The sequence below is a fragment of the Botryllus schlosseri genome, chromosome 8 (genome assembly GCF_051294905.1).
Source record: "Botryllus schlosseri isolate E-star chromosome 8, Bs_hap1, whole genome shotgun sequence".
NCBI classification, from domain to species: domain Eukaryota; kingdom Metazoa; phylum Chordata; class Ascidiacea; order Stolidobranchia; family Styelidae; genus Botryllus; species Botryllus schlosseri.
In genome coordinates this window covers 20,982,218-20,997,624 of record NC_137243.1, presented here as the reverse complement: position 1 = coordinate 20,997,624, position 15,407 = coordinate 20,982,218, and the positions used below count along the sequence as shown (strand labels likewise).

Here is a 15,407-nt window from a genome sequence, read left to right as displayed (position 1 = left end):
GACATAGGGCACAACGTCCTGCAGCTAGTCCTGCTCGAACGTCGGGCAGACGTTATTCGCTTAGAAATAGAAAACAGACTGATTTCTATCGGCCAACGTGAACGTGAATTGTACCCGTCAAGTTACAGGGGAGGACTGTTATGTTCGTGTATTTACGTTGGTATCGTTTCTTCCTATTTTGTATAGGACTAGTAATTAGCGCCAATCATTATTTCCTCGTGTGCCTTGCGTTGTATATATACCCTGTGTTCTGTCATTTACTCGTCTTTCGTTAAACTGCACTCTGGATCGTGTCGCCTGCCTTAAAGTTATTCTGCTGTATAATATACTGATTTCATATTGCAACCTCGACGTATGAGTTATTGTTCAAACAAGATCAAGAACATAACATTTCTGATTACCAAATCGTGCTTTGTCTAACGAGCAGAGATGGTCAGTAACGAAGTAGTTTACTTTTACTGAATAGTCAAGTAGATTTTGCCTACTTGCACTACTTTATCAAGTGGTTGTGTTTTTAGAGTACTCCCACTTCAAAGCGAAATATTATGATTATTATCAGTCAAAACTACATATACTTGTTACTTACTTGCATATCGCTGCTTGTACTTGAGTAGCAGCAATAACTATTTTCATTGCCTCTGCTAACGAGTCAAATCTAAATTGCGAAAAAACTAATTAGTGTTAGATATATCTGTAATATGTATCTCAGAGAATATGGAGTTGACTCAATCCATTGTATTTTTTCATCGCTATTGAAAGGGTTTCAATTAAAATCATTATGCTCACTGTTAGCTATATTCCAAGGATGGTGTGAACCAGAGTTGAATCAATTGTAATTTGTTATTGAGCTGAATGTAAATAATTACATATTTTCATGTAATTGTAATTGTAATTGAAGCATTTCTATTTTGTGTAGTTGTAATTGTAATTGTAATTTGATCAAAATTTTGCTCAATTGCAATCACAATTACATTTTCATGGAAACCTGACAATCACAACATAAAATAATCAATTAATCAATCATTTATTCGTCGCACCAGTGAAAATCCGGTATGAACCAGGATGACGACGAGGGGCCTTAAGGCCTTAGTAAATCAGTGTTGGGATCAAGTCAATACCTTCGAGTCAATTCGAGTCATTGCACATTTTGACTCGAGTCAAGTCAAGTCAGTCGATTTTTGGAGGTGACTCTAGTCAAGTCGAGTCAAGTCAAGTCAAGTCACAATTCAAGTCAAATTGCCTTTTCGAGGTATGAGGCATGATTACGTCATTGTATTTTGCTAGCTGTCTGAAATACAGATTGAGTGGTCATTGATTTTGAACCGATGAACGAATATAGAGTTAAATATACATGCAAGTAAGGGGCTGTATCGCTCACGTATAAGTAGAACTATTATTCTACGCAAGTAATTGCACACTGCACAGCCTCAGTTTATAGATACCAGCCAGAATAGAGAATAGAGAAACGAATTGATACGATGCAATACATTAACCTTTTGCAAATTGATATGATACAATTCGAGCCTGCGCAAATGGTTGAGGAATATATAAACTATTTGCGAATTCAATTTCAATAAAACATCATTGAATGATTGGTCGCTCTCACGAGTCACACCTGCGTTGCGCGAACAATCCGAACATATGAAAGATACGGTGATTTTTATCGACACCGATTACTTGATGACTTGAAATTGACTCGTGAATTTTGCTCCGAGTCACGAGTCAATCCACATTTCTGATAAGCCGAGTCAAGTCAAGTCAAGTCATTTTAGCAAAGTGACTCGAGTAAAGTCAAGTCATACGAAAAAATGACTCGAGTGGGACTCAAGTCAAGTCATGACTCGATTCATCCCAACATTGAAGTAAACATTCACCACATGTAATAATTAGCCAATTTACATCGGTGTTCTATGCGTGCTGCGTTATAACTAGATAATTCAGTCACGATTAACTGTTTCACATACTTCAGTAGCAACAGAAAACTTTGTGAATCACAATATAGGCTAAATCAGTGATTCTCAAACTGCGGGGGCGTGCTCCCTTGGGCGGCGTGAAGGCATCTGAGCGGGGCGAGACTCTCCAGTGAACTGCAATATTTTCCGCGTTTGGCTCGATTCCCCTCCGTTTTATGGTTATTGCTCTGTGTATAGTCCGAATTTCGTATTGAAGAATTCTCTCATCACCAGTCATTCATAACCTTCCATACCATCAAACTATATGTAAGTATTGCTAACTTTCTGGTTTCATTGTGTGATATGACGATAAGGGGGGGGGGGCACGGAATATTCATTGTCATAAAGGGGGGCGTGTCTAAAAAAGTTCGAGAAACAGTTGGATAAACTAAATCCTGTTAGTTCAAAAATGGTTGAACAGCAAATAAACTCTTCTGACAACTGTGCTGAACCATTTCCTACACCACGGTTAAAGTTTTTTCAATCTCTGGCTAGTACCGAGGCTTGTTGCAACAATAGCAAAATAAATTCAAGTTTCCAACCAATTAAGGCTTCATCAAACTTGATCACGCATTTGTAGAGATGTTATCCCAATTTTACCTCCACTCTTGGCCAAATTTACTGGGGCCAGAAACTTTTCGCACCCTTATGTTCATCAAATGCGATCCAACAGTTTCCGAGCAAGTGAAAATGTAAATGCGAACCAAAATATTGTAATTCTTAGTTAGCAGGAGGTTCTTTCCTTTTGCATTTATTTTAATTTTACGCCCCTTATCGGTGTCATCCTTATCGCTGACGCCTTACCAATTACATTTCATTATTCTGATTCAGCTCTGAGTAGCCTAATCGTTTAATTACATTTCATTGACTGTCCTGTAGCCTATTCGCCGTTAGTCGCTCAAACCTTTGGTTTTTAACAGTCGCTTGAAACATTTTTCTGTGCTTGTAGTTTTCAGTACTCGTGATTGGGAATAGTTCCAATACGGTCGAGTTTTTTTTAATTAAAGGGTATTCTACATATCAGGAATGAAACATGAATAGCTTTGAGATTGTTGCTAATTACGCCGCTACGGTTGTCAAAGAACACCTCTTTACTGAATCAATTACCTGTTTAAAAGTAATTGTAATTGTAATTATAATTGTAATCAATTACATGTTTTACAGTAATTAAAATTGTAATTGTAATTTGATATTTTTAGCATTGAGTAATTGTAATTGTAATGTAATTTAAACATGCAAGGAAGTAATTGTAATTGTAATTGAATAAAAATATTGTAATTGATCCAACTCTGGTGTGAACGGGAGGTTCAAATTCTCGTTCAGTGTATGAACCGCAAAATTGTAGAGGTTCACGTTCACAAATGAACCTTGGTAGGTTTCGCACTGTGAACCTTTTGCAGATATTACAATTTTTTACGTCAATATAACAGATTCGGTTGAAAGTCTATGCATTTCAACTTCGGGCCACTCTCTGCATGGCGGTGGCAGCATGAAAAATCAACACTTAAGGAGCATATACATTGACAATCTCAAAAATTTTACTTGCTTTGTTAACAAAAGTTTGCTCGAAATATTCACCTTTCCGTTTGTGAATATTTAGTGACTCTGTGCTGTGAGCTTGGCCAGGTATTACACAACATCAAAAACGATGTACAATCTATGAAGGTTGCAGTGTTGGGATCAAGTCACTACAACTGAGTCACGAGTCATCTCGAGTCATTGGACATTTTAACTAGAGTCAAGTCAAGTTAATCGATTTTCAAAGGTGACTCGGGTCAAGTCAAGTCAAGTCAGGTCACGAGTCAAATCACAATTCAAGTCAAGTTGAATTTTCGAAGTAGCTTACGAGGCATGATTTCCAAGCGGTTTGCACATTGACTCGCCATTTATTCTGAATAGAGTAACGAATATTGTTTTAATTATGCATGAAAAGGACATTGCATTGCTCTCACATACCGTGGTAAAGCAAATTTAAAACAATTTTTTGGTGCACACCCGACATCTAGGTCATAACATAAAAATCACTTATTGAGCCACAAGGACCACATGCACGATCACGCCGGCACTGACACTTGGCCTGAAAGTATGATATCACTCTAAAATACCACTGTGGTCTTACTTTATTCGAATTGCAAAACAGAAAGAGAGTACTCACAATTCAGAGTACACACATTAAATTTATAGACACATGCAGCAATAACGAAACGTGAAAATATTGACGTATAGCCTTCGTTTCAGCTAAATATTCGCGTTACATTTCACGAATATCAAGTCTGACAAAGTTGTAGAAGATAGCCGGGCTCAGCCGGGCTCTGTGGGGTCGCATTAGGATGCCACCCTGACTAAAAACTCTTTCCACAGGGGCACTCGACGTAGGTCTAGCCAGCACTCGTTTCGCCAGGTTGTACAACAAATTCAGATTTTTTTTCTCGGCCCAGTATGTAATTGGACAGATGTCTTCTAGTGACATGTGGTTAGCAATTCCATCAGAATCAAAATGCTTGAGGAATTGGGTCAATGCTGAAGCTTGCTGCTTTTTAGCTAACCTGCTTCTTCCATATGATGCAAAAAGTTTCCCATATTTATTAAGAGGGACGTCATACTCATGTTCCTTCTCGCCTGATGATTCAGACGACGCTGTTACCCGTTCTGCGAGCGTTGTCACTAAATCGATTATTTTATTGCGCAATATTTCTCTGGCAATTTCCGATGCATCTGTAAGCCCATTTACATGGTCAAGTCGTATCGAAGTCAAGTCGTCTTGGAGTGACGTCATGAGACGGCTTGCCAAAGTGCTGTAAATCCGACCGAGTTTACATGGTCATGTTTGTCGCAGCTCAAGTGATAGCCTACACAGCACTTTGGGATTCAGCTCGGGAATATGCTACGACAGTTGGAAATATCCAGAAATACTTTGACGCAATTATAGAATGGCCAAATACACCGTGTATATATTCTTTCTGATAGTGAGTTGTGCAAGTTATATTGTTGGCTGTACTCGCTGCATAGGTTGTGGCGCTGAACAAAAGACAACGTGAATATTAGAAAAGCAGTATTATGTACTGATAGGGCAGGGGTGGGCAAACTTTTGAGCTCGCCGGCCGCATTCAATATCTGAATCCATTCGCGGGCCGCACTATATAAAATTGGGATTATAAACCAAAACGCAATATAGGTATTTGATTATATAGTGTGGACAAGGAGATAATATATACGCTTATTTAATCAATCTAAACATTGCTTTGATGATATCGTATACACGCGTCATAAACAGTGGCGAGAGTTCATAGGCTGGTCGACCTCAATAACCAATTTGTCAAGACTAGAGAGAAAAAAAGCCGGTTGTCCCATTTCTTAGAACAGGATTGAAATTTAAATCTGTGAGCAGCGATCCCTTCATGGCTTCATAGCTAGGGCCCCAAAGGGGCCTGGCTGCCCATCCAACAAGTCGCTGCTGAAGAGATTCGGCGTCCTAAACATAGAAGATATGCGGAAACTACACTGTAAATCCGCAAGGTCGTATTGAACACTTCATAACACTTTTTTCTGCGTACAGACACACTTTTTGGGCATATAAACGCATTGGGCCATTATCGTCGCAACGCTTCTGCGTATTTCTCCGTTTACATGTAACACTTCGTCACTGCGGCTTATTTTCAAGAAAATTTATACTTGGTAATTTATCATCAATTTTGCATTCATAAACCATCGCTACGTTTGGAGATCACATTAAATCACGGTATATGTAAAATAATATTACTCACTTGACCCAACACTAAGTTTAAGGGTAATATTTCAATGAAATATACATATTTCCCTGTGACGCAGAGGGGTCACAACCTTCGTCACGGTAGAGCGCGCTCGATGTCAGTTTGGATTTGAATTGGTGGTTCGTCAGGCTTCAGGCAGAGAGTTAGGTACACGAAAAAACTTGGCGAAATGGATATATTGAAGCAGTTTCTGCTACCTGATGGCGTAAAGCATCATAAATTCCATGTACTGTAAGGTATGGAGATGCGGTAAATGTTATTGAATGTATGTAATGTGAGAATAGTCATAAAATTAACTCGTTTTGATATTGCAGTAACGTCGTTTGTTTTAGATGTTTTAGCAGGCTACTCATATCCCTTATTCATTTGAATGTTCTTTAGATGTTTTGTAGTATATGATTCGTCTGATATTATTGCTGGATGATCGAGCTTCGAATCTGATAATATACCAGGCTGCGACCAGGTCCAGTACTACGGTACTGATGGGAAGCTGCTATAAAATTAACTTTTTTGACATATGGATAAAGGGATGTTCTCTCTATCCACACTGAAATATCACTATGTAGGCGATATTGTGGTCCATTGTGGACAAGTACTGCAATGTCAGCAATTGAATGCCGGTATGACAGTCATGCAACGGTTTTGATTGTTTTTCAACTGCAACACGTTTTACACTGTAGGCCTACTGTTTATTCCAAGTGGTAAGGTGTTACCTAAAGCGATTTTTTTGAAATGTCAAAATAGGTCAGAATTTTGTCAAAATTGTACCGTTAGGTCAAAAATTGCCAAAATTCTTTACAAAATCAAAATTTTGTTGGCAACTTGCATTTCGTTTGTATCATAGATGATTGCACTGTCGGTGAACTTATCATTTTACAATTTACATCTTGTAGCCTACTTTATAGTCCTACCGTTGTAGACGGACCATCGTCTGCTCATTGTGAATCATAAACTGTCAAATGAAACAAATACTCAACGTAGCCTATTGCACTATCCTAACTGAAGCAAAACTGCGTGGGCATTGGTTCTTCTTTTAAAACCGTATGATGAATACTTGCAATGTAGACAACTTTGTCATAATGAGAGAGAGAGTGCAGTGTACGCACAACTTCAGTGTTGCCGGCCAACAACTGCAGCTGGTGAACGTTCTTTCTTCATTCTTGCCAAGCTACTTAGTTAGGACAGACACTTTCTACCTGAAAATGTAGGAAAGTATCTTTCGTTGTACTACAACAAATTTTTAAATATTTCTACCATAATACGAGATGTAACTAATACTAGAATTATTCATGGGTCCAGATTTCGATAAAATAAGTTCTTTTTCATGTAAAAATTTGTCAATTTTCATGCTAAAAGATTTTTTCAGATCAAATTACTTCGGAAGAACAGACAGCTCCAGCCAGAAATAAAGATAAGTTCTGGTAATACAATTCTAACACTATGTGAGAAACACCTAATTTAAGTACATGGGGTCAAAATTAAGTTTTTCATCATCAAAATATGTGTGAATTTGAATTTTTTAGTCAAAATCTTACCTTTTTACGTCCAAAAAATCGCCCCAATAATAGCACAGCCAAACAAACAATCTTTTCAACAAACCATGGATCACAAGGGGTAGTATTTGTTTTGCCCAATCCCCAAATTTGACTTTTCTGAGTTTATTGTGATACGGTAACTCAACTAAACTCTATTTTGCAGGTAGTATGTATTGAACTTGGCACCTTTTTGAAATGCATTTGCTGTATGGAATACTGGTAAGCATCACGGTGTTTTGTAAGTGAACTGGTATATCCTTAGAAAATGAATTTGATTCTGTTGCAATCGGTTATCTTTGTGATAAAGATTTTTATGAAAGTTTGCTGGTAAAATTTCACAAAAATTGTTAACAATCCAGGAAGTATACTAGCTGTGCCAGAGTAAAATTGGTGGTAACGTCATGTGCAACTTTCCATTCCATTACTCAATTATTCTATGAAATACACCCTTCTGTCACGCACAACTTATTGCAGAAAAAAAACTGTATCCAGTATGATATCTGCGTGATTACTGAGCAGTTCAATTGAATTGCGAATTTTTGCAACAAATATTTTCTTTTCAATAGTCTTGGATTGATCCTCAAATTCGTTCAACTGATGTCCACTCTTTAAAAAGAGCCCCCTGGGTCTACCGTGCCTGCGCTATCAGACAATGTTGACAGTGACGTGAGGAGTCGTTCGTAACGGGTTTTGTGCCGGCACGGTCATCTTATGTGATACAGACCTTTGTCTCAAGAGCCCATGGATACATGTGATTATGTAAGCCTATTTTTTCATTTTATATATCACCATTGATTATGTAATTTGCTGGTTTTTGCAGTCCTACTTTTCTCACGAACTATCTCGCAGAGTAGCTTACGGGCTATTCGATATGAGCTGAAAAAGGCTTCATCTGTGTACACTGCACAGTAAAGTGTACCCTGAACTGTGTACACTGAACAGAGATGTAGTTGAACGTAATGAGCTCGTGTAACTTGTACTTTAACTATTGCTTACTGAACTATAATGGGCTAGGTCAGTTGTTCTCAACCTGGGGGGCTGATCACCTCTCATGCGCTTCTGTAACCTATCTGTGTGAAATATTTATATTTACTTCTGCATCAAATTTACAATTTTCCTTTGTAATGTTTCGTATTTTCTAGGAGCAGCATTTGGATTTGACCAGTAAAAAAAAGATCCGCCATGGCACGCCACGAATCAGGGACTCATCAAGCCTGGGTTGCGGCTGATGGAAAGAATATGAAAAATGCCCTAATGTGCAGGTAGTATGTATTGCAATTGGCACCTTCTTGAAATGCATTTGTTGTTTTAAATACTGGTAAGCATCGCGGTATTTCGTAAGTAAACTGGTATATCCTTAGATAATGAATCTGATTCTGCTGCATTTGGTTATTTTTATGAATGTTTGCTGGTAAAATTCCACTAAAATGATTAACAATCCAGGAAAGTATGCTACTCGTGCTGTAGTAAAATTGGTGGTACGGTCACATGCAACTTTCCATTACAATAATTATTTGTTCTATGAAAGACACCCTTTTGTCACATACAAATGTATCCAGTGTGATATCTGCGTAATACTGAATGCCGGTGACGTGATATTTTGTGATACGATTTTTGATGTACAACGTTCTTTCGAGTTCTCTACTAGTTACTGACGATTACCCCTGACGAGTCTCAGCCGAAAATATTCGGGCTCATTTCAATATGCATATACTATTCAATTTTATATTGAAGTTTTGCACCTCGAAGAAGCTGTTCGAATATTGAATAGTTCCCTTGTATTGCAAATTTTTGAAACAAGTATTTTCTTTTCAACAGTCTTGGATTGATCTTCAAATTCATCCAACTGGTGTCGACTCTTCGAAGAGACCCCCTGGTTCTACCGTGCCTGTGCTAACAGACAATGTTGATAGTGACGTGAGGAGTCATCTGAACGGATTTTGTGCCGGTGCAGTCATCTTTTGCGATAATACTTTTGCCTCAAGAACCCATGGAAACATGTGATCATGTAAGTCTATTTACTCATTTCATATATCACCATTGATCATGTAATGTGCTGGTTTTTGCAGTCCTAATTTTCTTAATAACTATCTATATATGCGATATGAGCTGAAGAGAGGCTTGATCTGTGTACATTGAACAGAGGTGTTGTTGAATGTAAAGAGCTGGGGTAACTTGTATTTAAACTACTGCTTACTGATCTATACTTGGAACATCAAATTGAGATCATTTCCCATGTCGTGCTAAGTCCAAATAATTTCGTTAATTAAATTTAATCAGGAAGGAAGTATTTTGAAAGATTGAGAACAATTACAATTACTGCAATGAAGGAAAAGTATTCAACACCTTCGATAAGATGTCACAAAGTCTTTACTAAAGACAATCAATGTGTCCTTTGTCTGGTCAATTATTGTAATGGAAATCCAAACCCATAGGAATAACGATTCTACTATATTTATTTTCGGATCTTGTTTGCAATCAATTACATTTTCAGCAAAACGAGGTTGATGAAGTCAACTGTCTTCTTCTCCAAGCCAAATTGAGAGACAAGCAAATACAATCCAAGACCCAAGCGCATGTCTTATTGAAACAGGTATCGTAATCTTTCTGTTTTGTGGACCATACAAATATACATAGACCGTTCGTAGACGTACATAGACGTTCTGCTATAAATTTCATCCTGAGTTACAGTTCTGCATTCTCACTGTGGCCTGTGCGTCTGAATGTCAATGTAAATGTCAAAATGGCCGAATTGAAAAAAGCGCGGACCTAATTCAAGATATTTTTATTAGTCGTTATGCGAATTTTAGTCCTTCTCAGTGATAGGATTTCACATGTATCCGAGCGCCTTTCCTGCGCTTGTGTAACCTACATGTGTGAAATATTTATATTTATTTCTGCATAAAATTTAGAATTTTCATTGACATATTCAAAACTTTGGAATTTAATCACATTTTCAGGGAGCACAACTTGGAGTTGACCAGTAGAAAAGAAGCAAACATCATGGCACGCCACGAATCAGAGATTGACCGATCCTGGATTGTAGCTGATGCCAAGAATATAAAACTGCTTCAGTGAAAATGAAGTATTCAGAAACATTGTTGACGTTTTGAGCTACTATGCATTGGATTGTCATGCCCTGAAGGAGTGGTTCTCAAACAGGAGAAAGCATTTGAAGGGGCGTGAACCCGCTGTCAACTAAAATCTTTTTCGCACATGGCAGCTTCTACTTATTTCTCCGTGTATGGTCAGAATTTAATATTTGAATATTCTCTCATCAACAACTATTACCGTCACTGCCATCCAACTATCAGTTGGGATTTTTAGCGTTCTGGTTGCTTTTTTTAATTTCATGATACGACGATAAGGGGTGTGTGAATTTTTTTTGCTATCATAACGGGGCGTGTCCAAATACGTTCATGAACCAGTGCCCTAATGACTTCCAGATTTCATATTTTGCAGCAGACTGGCAAATAACAACAAAATCTTTTCTGTAAATCTGCAAAATTTGTATGGACTCAAAGAAACGATTTCTTTGTTATTTAAACAAAAGTGATTGGCATTAACCTGATATAAATCCTTGTAATGCAAGCCCAAGAATATTTTTGATGCCTGGTTAGCAGGCCCAATCTCATTAAGAGTAAAAAAATACTTTGTTACTTGTTTATCGTGGTAGTGGTAGTGAAACTGATATATTCATTGTTTGTTTTTTTACAATAAAATTAGAAATTTACAAGCCATAATTTGATCAATTATAAATATGTTTTAATGATTTGTGTTGATCATGTTTTCCGTTAACGGACGTAACCAATGAATTTGATTCCATGCCATTGTCACGAAAGTTAAAGATACTAAATGATATTTTGTTATCACTATCCCTAATTCCCTATGCATTCATTTTCATGATTGAACGAGTTGCATGATATTTGTAGTGAGTTTGCTCTTGATCATTTGTGATGTTCGTGATTTCATGGACTATTCCGGAAACGGTTTCAACTGCTGATCTGAATTTATGAAACCCTGTCACAGCAGCTATTGGAAATTTCAATGTTTGCACGTATTTAATCACCCAGGTTGGGTGTTATAAGCGTCATCTATTCATGAATCAATAAAATCTGATTTTATTTTGAGCCCTGCGTTCCTGTGACTAGTCAACCAGCCACTTTGAGGCTGAACACTTTTTAGGTAAACACTTTTAATTTAAACACTTCGCAACACTTCTAGGCGTTCAATTTTTGGATCACGTTTCGTGTTCAATTTTCCGGGTTGAGTAACACTTCAGAATTTACAGTGTAGAAATCGCCAAGTTTATGTATCAGTTCCACTGCGGTCGTTGCCCCGAATATTTCAATGACTTCTTTACCTCGGAATCAAAAGCGCACAAGTACAACACACGCGCGTCCACGTCGTCCAAATATCATATGATCGACCGAAAAGATCATCGCTCTATCAAATATGCCGGACCTGATGTGTGGAACAGTATCCCGCCGGCCATCCGACAGTCGACGAGCATGTCCACATTCAAGTCGAAATACAAGCAATTACTACTAAATAAATACAGTCCATCCTCAAGATTACCGGACCACGACTGACCTATCGATCTCGCTTCCCATGACATGCCGCCCTATTTATTGTCGCTTTCTTTTTCTATACTATCTTCTTTACTTTCATTCAGTGTGCATGCCTCCTCTTTACATCGCCTAGGCCAAGGTGGGTGTCAGATTCCATAGACTGCTCCTTGTCGCTTCGACACCTTCCTGTCTTTTCATTGTATCGCATTTTTTGTGGTGTATTGAACTGATAAAATTGCTAATAAACCAATGATGATGATGATACTAATTCCACTTTTGGATCAGTTCCAGGACACACAATGCTGACAGCATCATAACCATGTTAGCTTCAAACACGCTTCCACTATGTATAGATAAAATAAAAATACCTACACTAATTCTGCACATACAGAGAACGAATCTACCTAAGGCACACGCGAATCGTTTTTTATAAGCACATCACTGAAATAATTTACACTGGATTGGCCAATCTGAAATCACACTAGTGATCCGAATTATGTCAATCTCGTTTATGATTTCTGTGATGTTTAGCAGTTGAAACCTTGCAACCTGCGGGAGGCTTTGAGATCGGGATGTCGCGCTAGAAATTAAACATAAAAAATGATATAGGAAGTATTTACCTTAGAAAAGTGGTTTTCAAACTTTTTAAGACACGCCACCCCACCCCCTTATGATGGTAAAAGAGTTCGCTCCTATGGCGGATTGGTGTACCGCACATACCCTCTCGACGTCGGACGAACGATTAACAATCATTGCTGATCATTGTGCGCGACGGTGTCTGCATTCCGACTATTTAAAGAAGACCTTCGTTAGATGCACGCCGGCTTTTTATCTGACGATCTACCGACGCTGCACGACCAACGCTGTTTATTTTATCCAATGTTTTATCCTTAGTCTGTTCGAGTTTATGTTGTACAATAAAGTGCTGGCCAACGTATTCGCCGACTCTCTGTTGCGGACCCTAGAGGGAACGCGGCGTATAGTCCACACTCAGGTAGCGTGCCATAGCGCGCCATACTTTTGGTGACCCCGACGTGATGTCTACAAGAAGTCGCCGACGACGAGCCGTGCAAGACGAACGAGATGAGCTTGCTACCCAGCCTTTCAACGCCCATCTGCGGGGAGCTATGCCTGTAGTGCAATTTTGGTCGCATGCACCGGAGTCCTGGTTTGTGTCTACAGAAGCTGGATTCCAGTCTTATGGCGTCGACGATGATGTTGCTCGGTACAACTACGTTTTGCGCTGCCTTGATGGAAATCAACTTGAATCTATCCGAATACGGCTTCCTGGCATCGAGAACCCCGATTGCTTTGAAATTTTACGTCAAATCCTGCTAGATGAATATACTGTCCCGCTACGAGATCGTGTTCAAGAGCTATATAGTGGACGCTGTCGTGGGTTGAAACCGCCCGAGATACTCAAGAAGCTGAGGAGTGCGACGGGAATGTCCCATGGAGGGCCTGGTGTCGATTGCTACCTCCGGGAGGCCTTCCTGCACCACTTGCCTGATTCCTTAGCCAATATTTTATCGTCACACGTAACTGATACCGCGGATGAACTGGCTGTACGAGCTGACAATATCTACGCCCGTGGGTCTCGTCATACTAATCATCAAGCGCCCGGTAACCCTGACTTGTATCAGATGCGAAGAGAAATTTCAAGCCTGAATCGTGAAGTTAGACAGCTTCAATCTCGACCGCCTGTACGGGATACACTTCCTGTCCATGAGCCTCCACGACCGACCTATGCCGCTGGTGCGACGACTCGTCACCACCCTCGATTTGAAGACGTGCATACTGACTCTGGGCATCGATATCCCGTTTCGCGTAATGACTGGTGTACTGACGGCCCTCCGCGAAGTCGGGAATGTGGTCTCTGCTACTATCACGAACGGTTTGGTGATCGTGCACGGAATTGTCGCCCTGGTTGTGTACGCTACGAATCTGCTCGTCCTTTTTTAGACAGAGGTACGGCGTAGGATTCCGTCCACGCCGTACAGATCCATTGGTTGTTTCGCACAACTCTCATAATGTGTCTCTATTACATGTACAGGACGAAATTTCTGGAACTGAATTTTTAGTAGATACAGGTGCATCCGTTTCGCTCATGCCCAGCACACGGCAAGATCGTCGTAACAAAGACCGTGGACCAAACCTGTACGCAACGAACGGTACCGCTATCCCGACTCGTGGCACGAAATCTCGCAAGATCCGACTCTCGAACGGGTACACGTATGATTTTGTATTCTACGTAGCTGATACAAAAATTGCGATAATAGGAGCTGATTTCCTGGAGGAGTTCTCTTTTGTAGTCGATATTAGAAATAACGTAATGTTGGACCCAAATTCGAACACTCTCGTGAGAGGTAGGAAGAAACCTGCGTCTGTTTTCGGCCTCAACTTAGTCTCACCCCACCATAAGCAACCATATGCCGATATCTTGAAGGAATTCAAAGATTTGACCACACCAAAGATTGCGTCCCTACGTGGCAAGCATGGCACTGTACATCGGATATTAACTACTGGCGGTCCTGTGCGTTCGCGTTGTCGCCTATTACAGCCGTATTTGAGACGCAAGGTAAGGGATCGATTGGACGAGCTTTTAGCGTCCGGAGACATTGTCCGTTCAAAATCGCCGTATGCGTCACCTATTACCGTTGTTTCTAAAGGTGAAGACGATATTAGAATTTGCGTCGATTACCGTAAGTTAAACAATCAAACAATCAAAGATCGATGGCCAGTCCCTTTTTTACGAGACTTCACTAACGAATTGCACGGTTGCAGCATATTCAGCAAGATTGATTTACAGAAAGCGTACCGTCAGATTCCTCTCCATCCACAGGACCAAGAGAAGGCCGCGTTTATTTGCCCTGAAGGACTGTTTCAACCAACTACCATGCCGTTCGGCTTGACGAATGCATGCAGCACTTTCAGCCGTTTTATCTCCGAGGTTACATCCGGAATCGGACATATTTTCGTGTTTTTAGATGACATTTTAATCGCCACCCGCACTGAACAGGAACATTTGACGACGCTCAGAACACTGTTTTCGAAGCTACGTGAGTTTGGTCTCGTTATTAACGTTGACAAGTGCGAATTTGGTAAAAAGGAGATAGAATTCCTTGGACATTTAGTTGGTCTCGAAGGAATCCGTCCCCTGCCTGCAAAGGTTGATGTGATAACAAATTACCCTCGCCCAGATAACGTAAAGCAACTACGATCCTTCCTTGGACTTGTGTGTTACTATCATCGATTTGTGAAAGACTGCGCAACTATATTGAAGCCGCTCTACGATATAGCAAATCAATCATCCAACAAACGCAGACGTATTGTATGGTCGGACTCCGCATTGTCAGCATTCGACCGCATCAAATCTGATCTCTCAGGTAATGCCTTGCTTGTCCATCCTATTCATGACTCGGACCTTTCTCTAGTCGTGGATGCAAGTGAAGTAGGAATGGGTGCAGTTCTGCAACAGCAACACAAAGGTATATGGTCACCTCTTGGGTTTTATTCGAAGACCCTTAATCGTACCCAACGAACGTATTCAGCATTCGATCGCGAGCTCTTGGGAGCGTA

At 39.8% G+C, this 15,407-nt stretch overlaps 1 long non-coding RNA gene across 3 annotated transcripts; it reads left to right on the top strand.

Moving 5' to 3' along the window:
• The first annotated feature begins 5,963 nt into the window (after positions 1-5,963).
• On the top strand, positions 5,964-11,247 carry LOC145444694 (uncharacterized). 3 transcript variants are annotated; one of them, XR_013916760.1, is made up of 7 exons: positions 5,964-7,143; positions 7,421-7,476; positions 7,824-8,016; positions 8,400-8,519; positions 9,076-9,265; positions 9,752-9,850; positions 10,218-11,247. It is a non-coding gene; the product is annotated as an uncharacterized LOC145444694 (long non-coding RNA). The 3 variants fall into 3 exon arrangements; XR_013916759.1 differs by lacking the exon at positions 10,218-11,247 and having other exon boundaries at positions 5,967-7,143; positions 9,752-10,107; XR_013916761.1 differs by lacking the exons at positions 7,421-7,476; positions 10,218-11,247 and having other exon boundaries at positions 5,969-7,143; positions 9,752-10,107.
• Positions 11,248-15,407: the final 4,160 nt, after the last annotated feature.